Here is a 16,331-nt window from a genome sequence, read left to right as displayed (position 1 = left end):
ACATTCTAAGTTAGTATGCACATATAGGCTTCTTCATCGGCCTAGAAACTGTTTAATAGGCATCAGAACCTACGCGAAAACTGAGTCTGCTGATCTGCTCTGAGTATCAGGTGAAAGTATCCTAATGAATGCGAGTCATTTTGTGACTTTTTATCTCCGCCATGGGTGCCCCTGACGAGTACACGCAAGTGAGTTTGCGTTTTTCTGTCTACGAAATTTTCACGAACATTCGTTTGAGATGTGCACACATTTAAGATGGATATTTTTTTAAAAAAATGTAACAATCACATATCTAATTTTTTTTATTTAACTGCTTTCTGAATATTGTTAAAGAACATTTTATAAGACAGAAAACAATGTGCATTTCAGTGTTATAAAATCAGGCATGAAAAATGTACTCTCAATGCAGCTTATAACTGAAACTGAATATTCAATATAAACGAATAAATGTTGCAGTTTAAAGAGCTTGTGTCGTGGAAACCGATTTGATCGCTACAAGTATTTGACCGTTTACTATACCCATTTGCGGAGGTCAGTGAATCACACGTCTATACATTAACGGCAAAATCTTTACTTGGAAAGGTCTGTAAATTCAAGAATGATTAACTTGACCTGTGCATAAACTTTTACTGCCATTTTATCTTTGAATATTTGAAAAATCTAAAAGGTTTATGTAAAAAATATTGTGTTGTCTGAAAAGCCCTTTTATTTTATTCTGTGCTGTGCCATATGTTTTTAAAATCCATATAGAAATAATGACATTATCGTTACAAAACTTACCTGAATCGACGCTAAAAATAGTAACAGACGTGGTCCTATCCCAGAACATTAGTTACATAAGATAGCCACTTGGGAAAGGATCACAAGTTGTCATTATAACATTCGGTTTTGTTCAATATGTTATTGGCATCAAATCAAAAAGAAAAGTAGTGATTTTAAATATCAAGTGTTGAGGTTGTAAACACTCCTCAGTTTGCTGTATCAACAATCTGATAACCTCGGCCTTCATGCTACGCAATAGACCTCTGACATAATAAGGCGCCATCTTGGACTACTTTCAGTCACATGACTTTAAAATGGCAGCCTCCATGCAATAACGTACTTCTACTTATTGATAATTATACTTTAAATTTGATAAGCGTCAGTGTTTCCATTTCATTTTATTTCCTTCTCGGAACAATTTGATTGAACATAGAGGGAGATGTAGAAATAAATCATCTGAAATCTACTGATAGTTATTGAATTTATTTCTTTGAACTGCTGGATTAACCATTCTGCTGGATACATGTATATTAAAGGATATATTGTATGATTCATCACAGGTTATCATCATTTGATTAAAAGGGAATTTTTAATTAATCATTGTTAGGCTGTGAGTTATACTAGTCTTACATTGATTAGATCACTTGAGGATAACCTATGACACCAGACAGAGAAGTTATTGGCAACTTATTCTGGGGAATTCAAATACCTGAGAAAATTGAGGTGGATAAATAAACTGTAAAATCATTTAAATCAGTTAATGTATACACCATGAATTGTGAATAGGTAATAGTTTGTCTTAGAAGATGCTGGATGTTAGTGTTTCAATTGCATACTTTCTTTTGTCATTGATTGGCAACAATGCTTCTGATGTGTTTGTTTTCATTAAAACACACACATCTCCTGTTAAGGGTTTTCTAAACTTTTCATTGTGAGTTTTACCATTCCAATAGAATTGTTAAGTTATTCAGTTTAAAATACAAAATTTCCTTTTAAATTATTAAAACAGAATTAATCACAAAGAGCTCCAAGTAAATGTAACCTAATTTACACATCTCTTTCTTTTTACTATATTTTAACATCAGATTCATATGTATATGTCTTCTTAGTACTTTGCACTCTAAGTATGACTAAGACTGTTCAAAGTATTAATTTATAGTGTTATATTTCATAATTTTCAAACAATACACAATCTGATTATGTATAAAAATTGGAAGTCCTTGGTGATAAAAGAAATAGTTCAGGTCATTAACTAAAGATAGATCTATCAATTTTTATTATGAAATAAATACCTTTGAAAACATAAATAGCCTTAGCGAAGATGTTAACTATAAGACATTAGGCTTAAATGCCATAAAAAGATTTATTGAAAAATGTCAGACTTGTTTAGATTATGACTTTTTTAGGAAATGAATATTCAACAACAGCTGTCTGTTGACAGCACACTTGACTATTCAAAGAATTAAAGTTAATATGGGGTCAAAATATCAAAATAAAACAAAAAGGAATACATGCTTTTAGAGGATTTCAACATGAAGCATGGTTTCTAGTTATCACTGGCTTTTCAGTGCGTAATGAGCCTCCCTGATAAAAGTTGCTCACTTCAGCTCTCCAAGATGCTTGAAACACTTTTTAAACCATACTCCCCTATGGAAAATATAAAATTGAAGGAGCAATATATATTTTTGAATATTTGTCAATATATTTTTGACAAAACTGGAGTTTATAAATGTGAGGACAAGTGCCAGATCAGGATTTGAACCTGAAACCTCCCCATAACATTGTACTTACATGTTTGGGGTGCTCTAACCAATTGAGCTACCTGACACAGAATGTCCACATTGGAAAACATATTGGAATTTTCAATTTCCAAGCAAGCTAGGAGATCTTTAAGTCATATAGATTTGCAATATTATGGAATAACCACATTAAAACAACAACACTATTTAAACATTACAGTATAAATTGACCACTCTGATATCATAACATTTCCTGTGAACAGAACTGTCTATTTGAATTAAGATTAGGAAATGAAATGAGCCGTGCCATGAGAAAACCTACATAGTCACTTTGTGACCAGCATGGATCAAGACCAGCCTGCGCAGTCTGGTCAGGATCCATGCTGTTCGCTTTCAAAGTCTATTGCAACTAGAGAAACTGTTAGCGAACAGCATGGATCCTAACCAGACTGCGCGGATGCGCAGGCTGGTCTTGATCCATGCTGGTCGCAAAGCCACAATGTTGATTTTCTCATGGCGCGGCTCAAATAGCTTTCTGCTAGCTAACAAACAGTTCATGTATTGCTGTATTTTACATGTAATACATTAAAAAAGAATCAAAACTACTTAGGTAGTTTGTTACAGATGTTTTTGTATTGATTATTGATGAATAGTTGATTCCTGTTTAGTTAATTTCTTTTTCATGACTGTTGTAACCTAGGCAAAGATATAAAAACAACAACAAATGTATTTTATCTAATGAAATACAGCTTTTTCTCTAGGTAAATCAAAGTCATAAGACAAGTACTGTCAAGCAGTTTTTGTACTAAATTAAGTTTGTGTTAACAGCAGTGTAATGTGCACTTTCCCATGCAGACAGTAGATTAAAACATTTTTTATGAATTATTGAAAACTGACCACAAACGTTTGGGGGTCACAATAAATTGAAAAGTAAGTCGATATATTTAATGGTTGAAAAATATCAATCAGCTTAAAGTAATATGTGCCCAGCACTACAAGACCAACGAGGTCTGACTGTAAATGAAATCTTGTATCTAGGCCATGGCTTTCTCTGACTCAGAAGATTATAGTATTGTGGGACTTCACTTGTGCTGTATTTTCTGTCATAAATATTAATTAAGGCCTCACCAAATTAAAAAGTTGTTCATCGGATTTGCCGCTCGTATATTTTCAGAAACACAAAAAACATATTTTTTTTTGTTTTTGGCTTGCGCTCGCCCCATTGAAAAAAATCAATCCAAAATTTTTTGGTGCACTACTTTTTACGGACGTTAAAGTGTATAAATGCTTATACTTCCAGTCCCAGATTGTTCTCAAATGGATTTTAATCAAAATAAATACATACTACGCACACATCGTCTATAATAAATCGTAATACTTATATTTAGTTGCATTAAAGTTATTTCCCCTTTATGCAGTTACGCCATTTTCTTCAAATGTTTACCAAATTACGTACTACAAAAATCGATTTATTTCATTGAAAACTGGATGAAGAAAAACATACTAATTTGTTTGATAACACCAATCTACATTATTTTGGTAAGGGTAAATACTTATTGATGCATGTCACTTATCTGTTTTCTGTTTTTTCCTGTCCAAATGATCAGCATTTGCATACGAAAGTTGGTGGGGTAAGGAATTTACATTACGAGTTGTTTTCAGGACAGTTTTGATTTTCAAATTTTCCAGTCATTTAGTAGACTAATGTTAATGCACGTTAATCTCCATTTCAGACTTTAATTGAGACTTTGTTTCAATAAATTTAATATGTTATGAAAGTTTAAAGTTAGAAAAAAGAGCTGTACATAAGACATCATGCTCGACTTTTCTAAATCAGAGCTTTGCCAGTAAAAGGGGCATAATAGTCAGAAGCTATTAAAGTACAGAGCTGTTGGTCATTATATAAAACTTAATTAAAAATATTGTATGTTAAAAAGGGGCATAACTCTGTCTAGATTCAGACTTAAGAGTATTGTTTCTCCTGGTGTAGACTTTGACAGTAAATAACTGTTCTAAGTTTCAAATCAGAAGCTTTAATAGATCTAGCAACACTCACATAGATATTTGATGTATCAAAAACTTTGTAAAGTCAGCTAAGAATGCTACATTTTCATAGCAGTAAATATTCGATTCAATATTTGATTACAGTGTACTGTATGACAATGTTATCACCTTTTTTCACGAGTTCGCTTCGTTGTGCATCTGCGGGTTAAATTTTTTCAATCCCTGGGGACTTACTTTTTAATTTAAAAGGGCTATACATTCTATTTTAAGGTTTTTATTAGTCAGTCGAGAGCCAAATGAAGACAAATATATTTCTTCGCTCGCTCCTGATTTTCTCAAAAACCAAAAAAAATATTTAAATTATTTTTTCGCTCGCCGCCTCAAATTTTTCAGAGAAAAAAATCCGATGAACAACTTATCAGTTTGGTGTGGCCTAAAGTAATAACTTGTATCTAAATGTAATGTAATGATGTTAAAATATATTCACTAAGAATACAATGTGATAATTCATTTCTACATGCAATTCTTTGTCACACTTCTGATTTTACCTGTTGAGTTTCAGGTTTGAACTTGTATTTGTATACAGTTAAATATTGCCACCTTAGGCATACAAGATAAGATAAATAAAATAAATGGTTAACTGTTCATAAACAAATCAAGAACCGACAGTCCTAGTGCTAAGCACTCTTTAATCAAAATATATATATGTCTGATGATGAGAAAATGATTATAATTTTCAGTGATGAAAACTTTGTATATATATCTGCCAAATCCTGCTTTCATATTTTACTTGAAAGGAGAAAGAAACTGTACAACAGAACATGAATTTAGTATTTCTTAGAATAAATGTAAATAAGGGTCAGTAGTACATTTTAGCTAACATATTGTCTTACTTTGATCTAGGGAGTAGTAGCTAATCAGTTCATTTACAAAAGGATTTTCAACTTTTTACAGACAGGGGATTTCAAAATAAAAAATAGCATTCTTATTAATACGCAAGTTATGTCTTATGTGTTCACCTTTGTTTTGTTTTAGATACATCCTTTTAATCTAATTTCATGTCAGCATGATTGGCAGCTGCTCCTTAGTCTTACTAGTCTCACTATGTGATTAGACAGATTACCCATACTTTATAATTTTCAAGAACAATATTTTGTTTCTACCATTTGCCAGGTAAGCATTAAAGCGGAACCATATTGCTTAATTCAGTCGTCACTGAGACACACACCTATATAAATATACTGGGCGTCATTGAAAAGTTACTACTTAATATATACCTATTTTCTTTTTTATACTATATCGACGTCATTTTTTCATGGCCTGTGCGCGGTATATTACTCATAGACCCTGTCTGATCATGTCTCCTAACCCATTTCATGACTGTCAGGTGAGAACAGCACATACGACGTGCAATTTCACGACATGAAAGTTCGGCGTCAACCATGCCAATGGCACGATGGCGTTGACCGTGCCTTCATTAAACGTGGCATTCTTAGCAAGGATATTCTGTTTTTTTTAACGTATTCGTTTTAGTCTGTCGACTAACTTTCAAGTGCGATGAATGATTTGCGATAGAATTTTCGTACATGTTGACATTGCTGGAAAAAGTCGTTTTGCACGTGCAGCCCGTGCCTCAAATGGAGTTAATCGAATTTGACAAATCTTTACACCAGTGACGTCTCAGTTGCGTCAAATTGTAGTCGTGTTATGCTTTTAACACAGTCCAATGCGATTTTTAAAATATAAGGGCCATTAGGGTGGTAACTTTTCAGTGACGCTGAGTATATATCTACCAAAAAGTCTTTCACTCATCCACCCACTCATACAACAACTTGTCATTCACTAATTATAACTACATTTATCATCATATATTCCTATGGTTAAAAAATGTTTTAAAGACTTATTTTTATCCAAGTGTTGTATTTGTATAGCATCTTCGATATATTAGATTGGAAGGGATTTTGCCCTAAAAGACCCCTTGGACAAACTGTTTCAAGAGTTCACCAAGGGCAGACCCCGCTCAGATATGCCCACCCTTTGAAATGGACCAAAAATTATGTAATGATAGTAAATTTATATCGGCCACTTCCAACAGCCTTGCTGTTGGGTTAACAATTTAGCGACGTGGTCAGAGTGCCCGCCTACGGATCATGAGGTTCGGGGTTCCAGTCCGAGTAAGGACCTTGGTCTTTTCTCTGGTAGAATTTTCTTCGTTTCGTGGGGGTCTGATTTAATAGAATTAAAAATATAACCTGGAATAGCCCATTGTCAAACCTTAGACATTTTATTATGCCTTCTGCATGTGAATATCTGAACAATTACCTATTATTAAGACTCGTTTGGTGGTACAGTTAACGTGTCTTTAAAAATCAAAGTTTACTTCCGTGTTTGAGAGGACTGTCATCCGCGATTTTTGTTGTTTGTATACATGTATTTTGACAATACAAACTTTGTACAATGGTATGGATAAAATGTTAAACATCAGACTAATGTAAAAAGATTTAAGCTGACATGAGAAGAATGAAACGAATTTAGAAGTAGCGTTGAATGGTATGTTATTTCTATATAATAAATTGATAAATGTTTAGTGCTTAGATACTTGTTTTCTAAATTTTATCATGCAACTACTATGCAAAGTGCCTGATATCACTTGCCTGATATTTTATTTTGTTATCAGGCCCCGTGTTCACAAAGCATTTTTCGGTCTCAACTAAGTTTGAGCTTGAAATTGTAATTGTAATTTTACTAAAACTTCAAGACTTAATTCCAATTAAAACTGAGCATCAATACTGAAAGTTCATTTGAAAATAGTTATTAACTTAGAATTTAGTTTTAAACATGCTATTTAGATATAAATGACAAATAAAGTTTCATTATCAAACTCGGCTGAGACTGAACATGTTTTGTGAACACGGGGCCATGTCATTGACCTGATTCGGTTCCCTCACCCCTTCCAGCCCATATCAGCCTCGACCTGATAACATTGATATCAAAAGACAGTAGCCTGTTATTCTCTATAAAGCGTATTGGAACCACATAAGCCAAAATGTTCAAGCTTGCTTAGAGCATCTGTACATAGGATAAGAAAGGTGTTTATCGTGTTATTTATTTTATGAAAATTAACACCGCTGCATAGAGTTAAACAGTTGCTGATAAAAAAATAATTTCCGCAGTCGTGTTATTTATTTTATGAAAATTAATACCGCTGCATAGAGTTAAACAGTTGCTGATAAAAAAAATATTTTCCGCAGTCGTGTTATTTATTTTATGAAAATTAATACCGCTGCAGTTAAACAATTGCTGATAAAAAAATAATTTCCGCAGTCGTGTTATTTATTTTATGAAAATTAACACCGCTGCATAGAGTTAAACAGTTGCTGATAAAAAAAATAATTTCCGCAGTCGTGTTATTTATTTTATGAAAATTAACACCGCTGCATAGAGTTAAACAGTTGCTGATAAAAAAATAATTTCCGCAGTCGTGTTATTTATTTTATGAAAATTAATACCGCTGCATAGAGCTAAACATTTGCTGATAAAAAATAATTTTCGCAATGGTGACAAGGTGTCATACAACAATTTTATGGTTTTTTTTCTCTATTCTTTATTAATCTACTGGACTACCATGAAATATGTATTTAACCAAAGAAATGTTTATAAACAGTATTAAGAATACGTGCAAAATGTCACTGAAACTAAACTAAGAACTATATATCTTAAAAAGGATGAAAAACGGCGTAACTCGTAACCAGGCACAGATGCAAGCAATTTGTACAACTTTTTACGGTATTTGCTGTTATATGTATGAGGTTAGTGAAAATAAAAATGGAAAAACGTAAGAGATGTTTTTAGTCGTAAAGATACAAACGGACGTGATTTAAAAAGAAGGTTCACTTGACTACGTTTGTTAACTTCCCCAATCACAAGTCGACCACATCTTCTCAAGTGTTTATCTTTTCCTTAAGTAAAGCGCTGTTTTAGTATTCACAGTTTTGTATATTTTATCATGCAACTACTATGCAAAGTGCCTGATATCACTTGCCTGATATTTTATTTTGTTGACCTGATATCAAAATTAAGCTCCTCCCATATTGACGGACTAGTTTTTTTTACATCAGTTTCCTTCCAGATTGAATTTTATTACCGAGTCCAGTTTCGATGTTGCACAACTTTTTTCTAAATAGATTCTGTAATCTCAACAAATTTCCTTGAATATGGTTGTCTCTAATTTTATCACACAGGCAATAGCACTGAATGACGTCATTGTGAAACGTTCATCATGACATCACAATGTTTACATGGATCAATTCTTGGAAAGGTTTACAATACACTTGACAATGTATGTTATTATACCTCACTTTTGTCTACAATGATAAAATCCCATTACCCATAAAAGAGATATTATGACTATCAAACACATTTTCAAACTTTTTGCCACGTGACCGAGCGAAAGTGACTGTCAGGTCATGTGACCGCGCTGATATTTTGAATGTCATATAAAGGCAAATAACTGCTTCAATGTTTTCAGCCAAATCATGAAATGATTGCCTCCCTTGTACACATATAGTAGTGACGTCACTGTTTAATGTGTAAACAGACGATTCAGACAAAAGTTAAAACAGTTGAATAAAATGAATTAAAAACTTTTTTTTTTAAACTTTTTTATGTACTTAATTTTGTTCGGTATAATAAAATAAATATCATATGGCAGCGTGTGTGACATTGATATTGTCAACCCTCGAAACAGAATGTCACCACTCGGCTTTCGCCTCGGGTGACATTCTGCCCTCGGGTTGACAATATCAATGTCACACACGTTGCCATATGATATTTATATAATATACTTATTCTTGATTTATGCCTTATTTAAGGCATGCACATTTATTAAGTATTAGCAAAAGTGTTTGTGTTAATTATTATTCTTGAATCAGTTAATTATAATTCTTGGATCAGTGTAAATTTTAAAAACTTTAAAGTCTGGAACTGGAAGTGAAATTTTCAGCGCTTTGGACATGTACAGTAGTTGTCTGAGTCAAATGTTGTATAATATGGAAATAAAGCATGTTCTGGTTTATTCAAGAGGATGATTTTTGATTTTTACGCAGGTAAGAAATTATTTCAATGTTATTTTTTTTACAAAAATATCAGAAAGTCAAAACATTGTCGAAGTTGAATTCAATATGGCTGCTGTATTCAAACAGTATTCACGGGTATGAAACGTTGCCTGCGGCACAAAATGTGCCGCACTGAAATGAAGGCATCGCACCTCCGACGGCGCAGGCATTGCGCAGGATGTTTACAAAAATAACGAGCGAGGAGAGTAAAATTGAATGTTTTTGGTTATTGTCTTTTTACAGTAAAAACTTTTTAGAAATCGGGGAATGCAGCGGGATGTAGTTGTGTCTTGCCGACAAATCCATGCCCAGTTTTTGAACAAATATGTAATATTGTTATTTTGCGCGTGTTTTTCATCGGATACAGTAACGTGAAAATTACAAAAGCAGTGAATATTCCGAGTCATTTCACCTCCTGCTGGGAAAGGAATGATGTATTTCTGTAGTATATCATATAAATACATGATATCTGATGGATTGAGATAAAATACATGCCTAGGAAAAGGCATATCCCTTCGTTCTGCCGACTTTTCAGTCCAGTGCCGCAGGCATATCGATGGTGCCGCAGACATCGTGAGAGGCGCAGTCATCTTTAATACTATTGTAGTCAGTAGTACGTGTAATTTCGACCTTCTAACATGTATTGAAGTACAAAAATATCAATAACAATGTTGTTCATCCAGTTATTGTGTAAGATAAATCTGCTTAATCCGAACTTTGTAATATTAATAGCTATTTTAAGAAGTTTGCAATATTTTTTCTTGCTCTTTTGGGGGATGGGACCAGGTGCCTCCCAGTTGAGAAAATAACGTCATTTTGTATCGAATTTGGATTATTTTCTCCTAAAAAAAAACAATATTCAATTACCAAACATTCTCAGTTGTAACAATTATTGATGCTTAGTTCAAAGCAAGGTATGAAAACCAGCATTGGAGCACAAAAACTGTCATAACTTTTGTCATTTTTCAACCAATTTTGATGTTTTTGTTTCAGCATCAAGTTTTGTTGTTTTATTTTTCTTTACAGTTTGTGCGTACTATTTTGATAAGCGATGAGCTGAATTTCACCCCCAACCCCCGAAAAATAAATGGCGAACAATCACTGTTTTGGCTTTCCGAAGAAAAGGAACGCAAAAAAAAAAAAACACTCCAAAAAAAACCCCGTAAATTTAAAACATGAAACTTCCCTTAAAATGTTACCGTTTCCAAGTTTTGTGTGGAAAAGAAGCAATGAAGTTATTGATAGTTAAATATCCTGTTTATATTATATTTTCAGATGGATGTACATGCATTCAGTGTATATTAAAAATAAAAATAAAAAATCATTTCTCCTTATGATCAGACGAAAACATTATGTGTACAGTCAGTGCACAGACCTAAATCATAGTTGAACGACAAAGAGTAAGTAACATACGTTAATATTTTTGTAGAATTTCAGAAATAATTAGAACAAGAGCGCCGCCAAGCGGGGCAATATACGCCCGAAGGCTTACATCATAGGATGGGAGCAAAATTTTAAGAACTTGACTGTTGTAGCCCCAAAGGACTGGAACAACAAAAGGAAAACTTCAAAAAACAAATCTAAGTCCACAAAAAAAATATTCAAAGTCTACAAAAAAATCCTTATCAGGTACAAGTATGTAAAAATACACCTTAAAATTAGAGGTACCATCCATGTTGTACCACAGAAAAGTGGTCTCGGTTTTTCCCTATGGCCAATAATAAAAAAGTTTCAAAATAAGCTATTTATAGTAACATAAAAGGGAAGTAATTAAAAAAAAAATATTGTAAGTACAAAAATGAGATCTGCCAAATAAAAACAAGAGCACTGCAATGCAGAGCAATATACACAAAGCAAAGTCTTATATGACCTTTGACCCTTAAGTGTGACCTTGACCTTGAAGCAAGTCATCCGGAGCATGCGCTCTGCACATTGTTACAATGTGGTGAACATTTCTGCCAAGTTTCTTTGAAATCCTTCAAGGGGTTCAAGAGTTACAGAGCGGACACGAAACAAACTGATATGACTTTTGACCCCTAAGTGTGACCTTGACCTTGAAGCAAGTCATCCGGAACATGCGCTCTGCACGTCGTCTTGGTGTGGTGAACATTTGTGTCAAGTTTCTTTGAAATCCTTCAAGGGGTTCAAGAGTTACAGAGCGGACACGAAACAAACTGATATGACCTTTGACTCCTAAATGTGACCTTGACCTTGAAGCGAGACATCCAAAACATGCGCTCTGCACATCGTCTCAGTGTGGTGAACATTTGTGTAAAGTTTCCTTGAAATCCTTCAAGGGGTTCAAGAGTTACAGAGCGGACACAAAATTGCTAACGGACAGACACAAAATTGCTAACGGACAGACAGACAGACGGACACCAGCGTCATAACATAATACGTCCCTTCGGGCGTATAACAAGTTAAGCCCCATTTTGGACAATTTTTTCATTAGTTCTTTTCTACACAAAACTTGGGAACAGTATCGTTTTAAATATTCTTCGTTCCTATCTAAATATCTTGACTTAACAGTGAAATTTGTGCTGATATACTGTTACAGAAAAACATGGCGCGAGCTGAGTGAGAGAATTTTTTATGTTTTTATGTGTGTGTGTGTGTGTGTGTGTGTGTTTGTAAACATAGCCAACTGGGTAATTTCGTATGAATACACACCAACAAACCGGGGATACGCCACGAACCGGGGAATTCCCCAGTTCAATCTAACAATGCCATGTTAATCCTGACCTTAAACTTAGTCATCTCTCGAAATTTGAGCCTATTCTGAGCGATAGAAATTTATTCCCCGGTTTGCAGGTTCTAATCATACACATATCTCACACACAATTAGAATTTTACCAGAGTGTGTACCCTTCGCAATTTTCTGCTCTTCCCCAGTTGACCTGTATACAACTCGTAGTTCATACACTCCAAGGTTTAAATCATTATCACTGATCTAACACATGTTTTCGTCATTTTAAGCTCATGGGTGAAATTATAATGTTGATAATTAATGAGTTACCAATTATATATGTTTTCACCTTCACAAGACGATATTATATATCTGTGTTTCCGAATATCTTGTCCGGCTTATCGTTTCACCATTTCGCTGTTATTTCCATGTTAATTAAATGTTTGATAATAGAAATATTGAATTGAATATATTATAATATTCAGGAGCATCACTCAAAAAATATAGTTTATTTATGATCTATCAATATATATTCATTTTACAAACTTTCAACTTCAAGCAGTGCTTATAACATATATGCATTGCTTTTTCCGGAAATATCTGTCAGTATTAGATCTATAAAGAATTCGCAACGGTTAATGCAATATGTTGACAGATGACACCACTACAGCTATAGTTGTTAAAAAGATCGTTTGAACCCGCTAAAAGAAAAGCAATATGAATATATTGAACAAATTTTGTTCGAATAAATATACTTTTTCCACTTTATTTGCATTTCGTTACCTCTTTTAAATTCTTGATACCATGTATATCTTTATTTATATTTCGTCAATTCTTCTAAATTATTGATATCATTTATTTCTTCATTTTAAGTTTACTTGTGGTAATTTATTCGGTATACAAACGGCCTGTTACCTGTAAACTGAAATTTATGACTTGCAACTTAAATCCGGCATGAATACTTATTTTCAATGAACTTGCTATGTATTATTTATAGGGTTAGGTAGGGGCACCCGAACAGTCACTGGTATTTCAGCGGGATTCACACGGTTCCTGTGCCCTGTTTGGGGATTATGTGTGATTTCATAATTAAGCCAATTCTTTTTAAATTCTTCAACATTTCAAACCTTCATCTATATATAAAACAATTGAGTGGTATTGATCATATCAATAAAAGCTATCGAATAATCTTAATTATTTCCTGTATAGGTACAGCAGTACTTTAAGATTTTTCGATAGAAAATAAACTTTACACTAAATTTCTAGCGAAAAAAAAAAGGTTGTCGGCCAAATCAGTTCTTTTAATTTGGCCATATAACACTACTGATTGAACAATACTTGTTCATTCACAAAGCCAGTACCTTAGTTTTTTTGAAATGCAATAATTATATTTTTCAGCTATGTTTTATTCATGTATTTTGTAAATATTCGCACTAACTTATATTTGTCTCCGCCAAATAGCGGTTACTTTGAGTACAAAATTGAGTTTTACATTGCATATGTTGCCTTTTTAATACCGTTTAATTTAGGGTCTCGGGTTTATTCATCTTCAGCCGACATAGGTGCTTATTATTGTTAAAAGGCCAAAGTTTGCATGTCTCTCAAGGCCTCCTTTTGGTTAAGGGAAAGAAATAAGTTTCATACCTCTAACTTCACTCCAACAGTTTAGCAATAAAATACAGAGTTTTTGGTCTCCCAAAAGTAAAGTAGATATACTTACACCTCCCAAATTACTGTGCTGCATTTTTCAAAACGGCTGCATTTTTTATGTTCATTACCTCCTACGATTTTTATATAATCAGCTGTCTACTAGTAATGCAATTATCTATGTCAACAGTAATAAATACTGCAAAGCCGAGATATTTTAACAAAGTTTTATTTATGAAGTATTTGTCAAATTTAGAGACCACAAAAATCATAACACTAGTACATTATCTGAGTGATATTATCTGCCACAAATCAAAGAAAAGGTCACAAGGATCTGACTCCAGTACGTTGTTAATACTGTTTAAACAAGCCTAGATCATAACTAACTCATGCAATTATCTTAACACGGAATTTTCATGCTATTTTCGCGCGGTTTTTGTTCAGCGATCGCCATGTATAGATATTCATGTTACAAAAATATTTCAACAAAGCATAGGCTACGAAATGTGTTGCACATGTCCGAAATATTTGTAGTTTACGACGGGTTTATTAACATTTGTCAAAATATGGAGATCGTGAGACATCAACTAAACACATGAAAACCAACAACAAAACAATATTAAGCTTATATTCTTATGCAAAAGAAAAATACAAAAAAAAAAACTTAATATAATTAGATGTTCACGTTACGGACAGATATATCCTGTGGAAAAATTGTCAGTTCTACAGAACCGTCTATAATTTGCTGTATTTTAATAAACGTCTTATAGTGGACGCAACTTGACCCCGATGGTTGACCTTTGTATTAAAATACACAAGTCAAAAGATTTCCTGCGGCCAGAAGTTATACAGACCAGAAATTGTTATTAATGTATGTGTGACCATTCCGCCTAAAAAAGAAACTTATGGGTGAATAACGTGCTTGTTCATATCGAAAAATCGATAATGCAACAGGTATGATCGTTATCGCCCGTACATTTTACGTAAACTTCCGAGATTAAGCGGGGGTCATAAGTCACCTCATCTACAAAATCGATATTTATTGCCTTCAGGTCATTACTCTACATAGCATTTATGTTATAAGCGAATTAAAGACACTTGTATAGGGATTATGTGACATCAGCGAAGGAAAAGTAAAGTTTGAGATATAATAAAATTCAAAGTCAAATAATAAAGAAAATAAGTACTTAAAGTGCATATCATATATTTCCCTTGCGTCTTTATTTACATATTTAGTTGGTAGTACCAGAAATGTATGTAGTCGTTCCAGGTAGTACTTAAAGGTCTTTTTATCCGTGAAAACATTTTATCACATAACTGTGTAAGGCAACATTGTAATATTTCAAAATTTATTTAGCAATATACATTTTTACATCAACACAAACTATAACAATGTACGTATATAATAACCATAAAAATAACTTCAGTTTCATTTATGATCATAGCATACTGAAAACATACTATGTTAATATGCAATAAACTTATAAAGAAAATACAACTGTGTACGCATGTTAACAACTTTTCTCTTTTTTATATATTGACCAGTATGAAAATAGAATGGCTTAATTCACAGTCAAGTCAAACGTTTGTTTTAATTTATAACTTTGTTAAGTATAATAAACTCGGGAACTAACTGAGGATATTTAACTAAAAAGGAAATGCAACATTGTGTATTTTGTCCATTTCTTTCTGGGCCTAATAAAGCGGAACGAGACATCTGTTTGAAATAATTCAAATTATCATTGCTATGTATAAGAAATAAATACAGTTTTATTTTGAAAATAGAAATGAAAAACCGACGTTAAGTTGCAATACGTTTTGTTTATTGGATATACACATCATCAACAGCTTACAAACGTGTAGTATTTTTTCAGAGTAGAAAGTATGACATATATAAACACATTGTAAAGATATAAAGAACTGACAATCATTTCAGCTTAAACGTAGAACACGGCAAAATTTGCAGTTTCCTGTGTGCCTTACACCCAAGTTTCACGTGCAAAATATGTACTTGAAAGAGGGGGACAAAGTTATTCAGAGATTGATGCCCACGGAGCGATGTACCCTGTTTTCATGTACGGAAGCCTGCACACTTCAGAAATTGTAACATTCAATTTAAAAATCAAAAGTGTCGCTTGAATAAGCAATAAACAGAACAGATAATGATCTTGAATATGGGATACAAGCGAAAGCGTAAACTTACAACATTTAAAAGTATATCATCATTTAGATGAAAGATTAAATCAGCGAATGCCACCGAAGCAAATTCGTTATTTTAAACCATTTAAAAGACATAGCGAATAAATCGAAATTATCCTTCTTTATCTAATATATCAAAAAACCGATAATATCGATTATTGGAAAAATTGAAAGTTCAAT

At 33.1% G+C, this 16,331-nt stretch overlaps 1 protein-coding gene across 2 annotated transcripts in view; it reads left to right on the top strand.

Annotated features, from left to right (window-relative positions):
* The first annotated feature begins 6,921 nt into the window (after positions 1-6,921).
* The window catches only part of LOC123550852 (uncharacterized), a 62,740-nt gene continuing 53,330 nt past the window's right edge, over positions 6,922-16,331 (top strand). Inside the window, exon 1 of one of the 2 annotated variants that reach the window (XM_045339268.2) lies at positions 6,922-7,055. The gene's annotated coding sequence lies outside the window, so the exon portion shown is untranslated. The remainder of the gene's footprint in view (positions 7,056-16,331) is intronic. The other variant, XM_053540189.1, reaches the window with a different exon arrangement.

This window comes from Mercenaria mercenaria, chromosome 4 (assembly GCF_021730395.1).
Source record: "Mercenaria mercenaria strain notata chromosome 4, MADL_Memer_1, whole genome shotgun sequence".
Lineage (NCBI taxonomy): Eukaryota > Metazoa > Mollusca > Bivalvia > Venerida > Veneridae > Mercenaria > Mercenaria mercenaria.
Note: the sequence above shows the minus strand (reverse complement) of the source record. Positions and strands in the feature narration are given on the sequence as shown.